Source organism: Podarcis filfolensis (assembly GCF_964270895.1).
Source record: "Podarcis filfolensis genome assembly, chromosome: 2".
NCBI classification, from domain to species: Eukaryota; Metazoa; Chordata; class Lepidosauria; order Squamata; family Lacertidae; genus Podarcis; species Podarcis filfolensis.
In genome coordinates, this window is record NC_139605.1 from 14,463,351 (window position 1) to 14,470,035 (window position 6,685).

The 6,685-nt window shown below is 43.1% G+C and overlaps 1 long non-coding RNA gene across 1 annotated transcript; it reads left to right on the top strand.

The window, feature by feature from the left end:
* The first annotated feature begins 3,808 nt into the window (after positions 1-3,808).
* LOC310757338 lies at positions 3,809-6,685 on the top strand. The gene is made up of 2 exons (XR_014545070.1): positions 3,809-3,929; positions 6,404-6,685. It is a non-coding gene; the product is annotated as an uncharacterized lncRNA (long non-coding RNA).

Consider the following 6,685-nt stretch of genomic DNA (forward strand, 5'->3'; position numbering starts at 1 on the left):
TCTGGTGGCTGAATGCAAACTACCTTTGCTGTAATGCAATTAATAAAACCACTATTACTGGTGAACAGTAGTTTTATTAATCCCATGTGGGTAATTTTGATTATTTTTTTTACAACAAAATAAATATGAAAGTCATCGTTAAATGTATTAAATTTTTTCAGTTATCATGGGCAGCATTCAACTACTTTTATTATTTTTGCTCTAGAATTATCACTAGTGCAATGAGATTTTGACCCTCCCCTACCCCAAATCTTCCCCAGAGAGTTGTGGGGACTGGATATGAGGAGAGCATTTCATTGTGCAAAGAGAAATCCTTGTGCAAGTCTCACCTTAGTGCTACATTGAATACAATGCAATGCTTCTTAGCTCATCTTTAACCTCGATTAATAAATAACATCAATGTGGACTTGTGAAATTGGGGTGCTCAGTGGAGCCTCAGCTTAATTGGACTGAAGTAATTTTCCTTCATCAAAGAACAGTCGGATGTTGTAAACAGTGGAGACTCTTCCATTACGGCTTCTGGGGCACATCTCTCAGAATATCGAGAAATATTTTTAATGCTGCAAAAAGAAAGAAATCTCAAAGCCACACTTCCCCACCCAGCACACATTTTATACTTCTATGAATTTGCAGAGGCTTGTGGTGGCATTTTTGTCAGTCTTCTGTTTCCTGGCCAGTCAGCTGTCTGGCACCACTCAACCAACCCTAACCCTGAAATATGGCCAGGGCTGGCCTGTCCATAGGGCAGATGGAGGAAGCTGCCTCAGGCGGCAGAATCCAAGGAGTGTCTGTGCATGTGTGGCCAATGCTGAAGAAGCAAGGAGAGGCGGCTGAGATCATCCTGGGCTCCAGCAGGATCTCACAGGAAAAAACATGTGACTGCTATTTGAATATTAGGATTATTTAGTATTAAAAGGACTGCTGGCTTTTTACCCAGTGCTGACCACACTGCTGCTCTCACTAATTTTTTTTTGAGGAGTATTTAGTAGCCACTATATCAGATAATGGAGGAAAGCCTTGAAAGCCCAACACCATGAAGATGTTCAGAGCTGTTTCCTCCTCATAATTTTTTGTTTGTACTAGTAACCAGAGAAGCAAGCGGGGGTGGGGGGGGATGTTTCCTACTTTGAGGAACTTTTTGTTTTGTTTAATACCGTATTGACCTGAATATAAGCCTCACTCCCCCCCCCCCCAATTCCAACCGTGAAAAGTTAAAGTGTGGCTTAAATTCGGTACCTTACAAAAACTGACTTTTATGATATCGCTGCTGGAACAGACATACAGTAAAACGAACAGGTGTGAATGCCTGCGGAATTTTAAGGGAACGTCTTATATTTGGGTATTGTCTTTTTTTCTTTTTTCCCCTTGAATTTTAAAGGTGCAGCTTATATTTGGGTGCAGCTTATATTCGGGCCAATACGGTATTTGTTTGTGGTCTTCTGTGTGTGTGCATGTGTGTGTGAGAGAGAGAGAGAGAGCAAGCAAGCAAGCATGGACACGGTATGTGTATGTGTCCTTCTGTAATAAATATCTATACATATTTTTTTATAATATTGCATTTATTTTTGTGAATTAAATTGGGAGGAGATACAGTGCATGGCTTGTGAAGCAACAAACTCTGTGCTCAGGTGTCCCTGCATTCACCCATTAAAAGCTGCATCAGCAGCTGGGTGGAGCAGGGCAAGGCAAGGCACCTTGATCTGAGTGACATGCCATCCATCAAACCTTTATTGCATTAGCATACAGCCATAGCAGGATAAGACAAAAATGCTAGAGAGAAGCAACCTAACAAGATTCAAACGATATTACTGGCATTGTGACATTTAAATTACCCTAAAACAATAATGTAAAAATTTAGTTGCCAGCGCCGGGAATCTAAAATGCCGATGTATATAAAACATATAATGGCCCCAAAATAGGCTCGGCACATTAGGTTAAAAAGGTAATACAAAGAATTAAAACAGGTCCAGGTCTGGGACACACTACCCAGTCAGTGTAGCCCTGAGTTTCAAAGCCTGCACTATAAAGATTGCCACCCCACGTGAAATTTGGGGATTTGCATCCACAAGAAGCGATTTCAAACAGTCTTCCTTAGATGTGATGGTGGGCGGGATCAAGAGGAGGAGCTTAGTTCTTATTAGCTCATAAATAGGGCAGTAGAAAAAGAAATGTATGAAGTCCTCTACTTCATTCATTGTGCATGGACATAGACGCTGAGTAATGGGGGTCTTAGAGTAAATCCCCTGCAAGAAGGCCGTGGGTATAGAATGGAAACGGGCCATGGTAAACGCTCTTCTCAAATTGGGCTCCGTCAAGTCTATCAAGTAGTTGGGCAGTGATCTTACCACTTTCACTTTAGGGAACCACTTGGAGAGGCGAGCTGTGGTGGACTGAGCCCGCTCCATGGCCTCGTCTCTTGTAAGAATCCAGGCCTGGATATTATGATGGTCCCAAGATGACAGCGTGTCAAGATCTGGAAGGGAGTAGTGTGCCGTGATAATCTCCATGGCCTTGGACCATTTGTTGTTATGAGCACAAGTTAAAAAGGCTTGCCTGGCTAGTAGGGAGCCTGGGGCATTGATTAATTTACAATAAAAACTAATTATTCTAATGTGGGCTCTCGCAACAATAGAGGGGAGGCCCAGTTCTGTTCTTAACTGTGCAGCAACCGAGCCCTTGGGGAGGCCCAGTAACTTTCGTGCAAAAGAGTTTTGTAGGATCTCGAGCCGTTGTAGTGTTTTTAAATTCCACCCCCAGATTTCAACCCCATACAGTAACATCAGGAGGACTTTGCTGATAAATGCTGATAAATGCTTTTCTGATTGGAGGAACCAACTGGCCGCCTTTTGCATAAAAGAATTTCTCCAAGGCTTTGATGGTTCTACGGGCAGCCAGGATGGTCATATTTAGGTGAGCTGACCAACTAAGCCCATGCTGAAAAGTGATGCCCAAATGACATGCAATTCCAGAGTATTTCCCAAATAGGTGTGTGAATTTGCTTTCAACAAGCCCTTTCCTTAGCTCTGCACAATCCTGCCACGGTTGTGAGCACACCAGGAGCCCTATGTGCTTGTCTGTCCTTTGTCAAGTGCTCCTGTATGGTCCCTGTGTACAAAATGTTCTTGTATTTTTAGGGGATATTTTACTATCACTGAAGTTAGGGGAGAAAAACCTCAGAAGCAAAGTTACTTTGATCAGGTAGACATCTGTGCTGGAAGGCAAGTCAATACAGCATGCAAAGGGGATGGTGACTGTAAGGTGAACAAGAACAACAGTCTACTGAACTCAGCTACATTAGTGAAAAAAGCAGCACTTTGAGTGCATTGTAAACATGCAACACCAGATGGTGCTGGAGAGCAAAAAAAAAAAACATTTGCAATTTTACATAGCGCTTTTTTTCCTTTTGTCATAATGATTTAATTTCTGACTTATTTATAGCAGAGTTTTATCCTGCGTGTAGATCCACCCTAAATTTATATCCTGCCCTTCCTCCCAATGGAGGCCAATGGGCATGGCAAACAACGAGTGACAAAACAGCAAATACATCTTAGAAACAAAAATTTAAAAACCCCAAAGGAAAAGGCAATTCTATTTCAGATGCAGACTATTAAAGATAACGAGTGAAACCTTTTTCTGGCATGGAGACGAAGCGATGGAGGAAGCGTTCGCCGGTTTAATTTCTGCATGTTGGCCTACTGTTATAAATGTAAAAGAGCAAGGCCAGTAAAAACTGTGGGAAATCCTATGCAGAAAGGAAGATGCTTGCCCTGGTTATATCTTGGAGCTGATCTGTGACTTATTTCTTCCTAATGTCTACCTGCAGGTAAAGGTGAACCAGCAAGCTGCCAAGATGTGCAACTTGAATTTTGTTTGGACCATACTGAAATGTATGTTTAAGATCGTAAAGTGGATTTGTAACAAGGCCAAAGGTAAGAGGAGTGGGCTGATGCTGGGGGTCTTATCATTCACCCACCTTCCCCAAGGTGGTATCCTTTTCTGTACTACAAAACCCATCAGCTGCAGCCAGCACGGCCATGAGAGCTGGGGCTGGTGGAAGTTGTAGTATGTAACAGCTGAAGGGCACCAGGTTGGGTAAGGTTCCAGCGCATTCAGAGTCTGATCCTGATACACTTCTCTTAAAAACATATAGAATACCCTCTCTGAATGCTTATTTGCCATACTTAAGACTTCCCTGCTTCTGTTGTTTAACCTTCTCTCAAAAACCTCATATTTTACCTGGTGCTTAGTTTTAAATTGGTGCTGGAGGAGACTCTTAAGAGTCCCATGGACTGCAAGAAGATCAAACCTATCCATTCTTAAGGAAATCAGCCCTGAGTGCTCACTGGAAGGACAGATCGTGAAGCTGAGGCTCCAATACTTTGGCCACCTCATGAGAAGAGAAGACTCCCTGGAAAAGACCCTGATGTTGGGAAAGATGGAGGGCACAAGGAGAAGGGGACGACAGAGGACGAGATGGTTGGATAGTGTCTTCGAAGCTACAAACATGAGTCTGACTAAACTGCGGGAGGCAGTGGAAGACAGAAGTGCCTGGCGTGCTCTGGTCCATGGGGTCACGAAGAGTCGGACACGACTAAACGACTAAACAACAACAACAACAACATAGTTTTAAATTACTTTTTAAAAAATTATACAGTATTATTTTTACCTATTTCTGGAAACTGCCTCGCGAGGACCTGGTCCTAGCAGACAGGATAGAAACATTTTGGATAAATAAATAAAATTATACAGTGGTACCTCGGGTTACAGACGCTTCAGGTTACAGACTCCACTAACCCAGAAATAGTACCTTGGGTTAAGAACTTTACCTCAGGAAGAGAACAGAAATCGCGCGGCGGTAGTGGGAGGCCCCATTAGCTAAAGGTACCTCAGGTTAAGAACAGTTTCAGGTTAAGAACAGACCTCCAGAACAAATTAAGTTCTTAATCCGAGGTACCACTGCACAGAAGTCAGGGAGGATGGGGGGGGAGAATTAACTTAGAAATAAAAAAAAAAGAAAGAGCTTGTTTCAGTGGGCATTTTACCTACAAGCACACTGGGCTTCGATAAGTTATTTCCAAACACTTTTTATTGAAGGGATGGGGCAGATCTTTGCCAATTAAATATAATGGAGACAAACATGATACTCTGAGCTAAGACGTTTAAATTAAACACCAATAAGATAAGGGCACCCAAAGCAGAGGCTCAGATAAAGATCTTGGTGACTGGGTGGCCCTGGCACAGGAGAAGGCACAATGTCACTTGAAACATAGGGAGCTCAGTATTGCCTGCATGGACTGGCAGTAGCTGTCCAGGGTATCAGGCAGGGACCATTTCCAGCTCTACCTGCAGATGCTGGGGACTGAACCTAGGACTGTCTGCATACAAAGCAGATATTCTAGCCCTGAGCCACAGTATGGTCTCTCCACATTTTGCTGCCTGAGGACAAGATGTCTCCCGCTCCCATCTTCCACTGCCCTTGAGGGCAAACAGGCTACAGTGGTACCTTGGTTCTCAAACTTAATCCGTTCCGGAAGTCTGTTCCAAAACCAAAGCGTTCCAAAACCAAAGCGTTCCCAAACCAAGGCGTGCTTTCCCACAGAAAGTAATGCAAAACGAATTAATCCATCCCAGACTTTTAAAAACAACCCCCCCAAAACCCCCCCAGCAATTTAACCTGAATTTTACTATCTAACAAGACCATTGAGCCATAAAATGGAAGCAATAATCAATGTACTGTACTATAAAATAAATAAGACAGTATTGTTGATTGATAAAAATTAAAATTAATCTTTTTTCTTACCTGCACTGATGATAAGTCATTGTTTGGATGGGGGGGGGGCTTCTATCCATTTCCGCAGTCACTCACTCAATCAATCAATCAATCAATCAGTAGCTGAACTGGGTTCCACACAGTTACAAAACCCAATTAACTGAAGAAGCCTCAAAAACAAAAACGTAAAATAAATAGCAAAAACAAAAGCGCCAAACTTAATCCGTTCCGGAAGTCCGTTTGACTTCTGAAATGTTCGAAAACGCAAGGTGCAGCTTCTGATTGGTGCAGGCGCCCCAGAAACAATAGCCGACAACAGCATCGGACGTTCGGCTTCTGAAAAACATTTGAAAACCAGAACACTTACTTCTGGGTTTTCAGTGTTTGGAAACCAAGGCGTTTGAAAACCAAGGTACCACTGTAGATTCATGGATCAAGGTTTCTCCAATGAGATTTTCTGGAAATGAGCAGCGCAAGCCTGAACACGTTTACTCACAAGTAAGTCCCTCTGAATTCAGTGGGACTTCCTGCCTAGGAACTTGGTTAAGGATTTGCCCCGGTAGGCCAGGTTCCCTTCCTAACTTCTGGCCTTTTATGTTTTTCCCATAGTCTTCATGTGTGTTTCTTTTTCAGAACGGATGAAGCCACACAAGCCGGCGATTGAAAAATCACCCAAGGCAGAGACTGAAAAACCACCCAAGCCAGCGACTGAAAAACCACCCAAACCAGCGACTGAAAAACCACCCAAACCAGCAACTGGGAAACCACCCAAGCCAGCAACTGAAAAGCAAGACTGAAGAGGGAATGACGGACCTCCACAGTCCCATCTTCTCCAACACCGGCAGTAACATCCCTCTGACTGTCAAGGCACACCATGTTATTTTGTTAATGCAATAAAGCTTGTTTGGAGCCGAA